A 2,345-nucleotide genomic window follows, 5' to 3' on the forward strand; every position below is an offset into this window, starting at 1 on the left:
ATTGGCTCCTTTCTCTCATGTCTGTCATTGGTAATATGATTGGCTCCTTCCTCTCATTTCTGTCATTGGTAATATGATTGGCTCCTTCCTCTCATTTCTGTCATTGGTAATATGATTGGCTCCTTCCTCTCAAGTCTGTCATTGGTAATATGATTGGCTCCTTCCTCTCAAGTCTGTCATTGGTAATATGGTTGATTTCCTTTTTCATGTCAGCTCTTGGTAATATGATTGACTACTTTCTCATGTGTCTGTCATTGGTAATATGATTGGCTCATTTATCTCATGTCAACTCTTGGTAATATGATTGGCTCATTTCTATCGTCTCAGCCCTTTCTTTCGTGTCGGTAATTGGATTGGCTTCATTTTCCCATGTCCGTCATTGGTAATACGAGTGACTTACCTCTCTCATGTCAGCCCTTGGTATTATGACTGGCTTCTATCTTTCATCTCGACTATTTGTAATATGATTTGTTTCATCTTCTCATATCTGCTCCTAGTGATGTAAATAAAGATTAACATCCATACAGAATACAATCATGTATGTATTACGAATTTTTGCAGTTAGAAAATCAAGGAACGTAATATGCAATGTTGTTGTTTTTTCAAAATACTTTTTTGCTGTAAAACCTTTCAAACGTTCAGAGAATATATACATTTCTGTCACAAACAAAAATACCAGTATTAATGATGGCCAATAAGGTGATTGTATCATTAATTAATTCAGATTCAATAAAAATTAACACAACTAAAGTCTCTAGAAATAATACAATGAAACAGCAATGCAATACAAATGTTAAAAGCAAAACCCAAGACAGTATTACAATATGGAATACATGTGTAGAGTTTTAATGTCATTTTCAACAAAACATCATAATTCTCTTTAATAACCTGTCAGCGTCATCACTTCCTATCGTTTGGCAAACCTTAGGTTCGAAGGGTATTAGATTGAGTGTTGAATCTATGAAACGACAAGTTAGCTATGTTTTAGCTTCCATGAGATGAACACATTCCCATACACAATATTATCATTAACATAGATTTGTATAAATAGTTGGCCAATCGGAGCGACACTTCTCACTTGACATCGCCGTGTTGTTGGCCTTCATTGGGCTATGCGAACATGGTAGTACCAATCGCACTTACACGTTTTTTATTCAAATGAAGTGCTATTATAACAAGTGTGTACAAACTGTTCATATAATGAAGTAACGTTTATGTTCAACTCGCATTAAACGTTGTGTGAGAATGGTGGAGGCAACGAATTTGTTGTGAAATATTCGAGGGCAAATCATTCAACAATAAAATGTTATTTGTACACGTGTAACTTCTGTTTATATTCAGATATGAGTATATAAAGTATACTGTGCTACAATAGCAAATATTTTGGTAGCATGTACGATAAACAATCAGTACACGTCGTCAATTCCTATATCGCACGGCAGAATTCTTTTTCCCCCCAGCTGAAAAACTATGCGAATTGGCTGGATATAAACATGAGTTCGATAACACAAGTGTGCCAACATCCAAATGTCAACATTGGTATAGTTAATAGAACAGTCAATCGAAGGACTCGCCATACAGGCACATGGAAATGATGCAGCCAACCAATTCCTTGCGTTTTCGTTTGTTGGTGTGTTGTTTCGATGGGGGGAAAACATGTATAAATGTAAGGCTCAGCTGTACTTTGACCCGCACGGTGCATGGATACGTGTTGCGATCAAAAGATAAGTGTTCATACGTGAACCCCGTTAAAACTCTGAGCATATCACCCGCCTGTTCACGGACGATTTGAACATACTGACAACGCTTTAATGCCAGCTCTTGTCAACAGCCGTATTTGACTATAAATCCACTGTCTATCCTGGCAGTTTTCACCTTACCTTACGGTATTCTGACGACACGTCATCAAGCGGCATGGTGCATGCTGGACGTGTAAGAGTGAAAACCCAGTGTCCATTTTGGCGGGAATCGGTTGGCAGACGACAATTTAATTTACATTTAGAGATTGACCAATCATTGATTTCCATTTAAATAAAGTAGTGATAAATTTGTTTGTTGCTGCTGATGTTTCAGAATTTGAAAGCGGTGGCTTTTCTGGTTGTTTTACGTTCGCAGTTGGATTGGTGACTTGAATTTGGTAGTGGTCATAAACAACTGATTTAATAAGGTAGGTATGTGAGTGTTTGATATAGGTTTGTAGGCTGTTGCTGGGCGAAAGTCGGGGCCACGGGAGCAGGGCGACTTTTACCAAGTCAGAGGGCCACCCAGTTTGTGAATTCTGGAACTGTTGTTTGATGTAACGTGGAAAGTATATATACAGTGACTGCTGGTTGATCTTGTTGACA

At 37.9% G+C, this 2,345-nt stretch overlaps 1 long non-coding RNA gene across 1 annotated transcript; it reads right to left on the minus strand.

The window, feature by feature from the left end:
- Positions 1-455: 455 nt before the first annotated feature.
- LOC144349433 (uncharacterized) lies at positions 456-1,967 on the minus strand. The gene is made up of 2 exons (XR_013419942.1): positions 1,881-1,967; positions 456-493 (listed from the first exon to the last, which is right to left on the minus strand). It is a non-coding gene; the product is annotated as an uncharacterized LOC144349433 (long non-coding RNA).
- Positions 1,968-2,345: the final 378 nt, after the last annotated feature.

This window comes from Saccoglossus kowalevskii, chromosome 8 (genome assembly GCF_978046115.1).
Source record: "Saccoglossus kowalevskii chromosome 8, keSacKowa6.1, whole genome shotgun sequence".
In the NCBI taxonomy this organism is placed as follows: domain Eukaryota; kingdom Metazoa; phylum Hemichordata; class Enteropneusta; family Harrimaniidae; genus Saccoglossus; species Saccoglossus kowalevskii.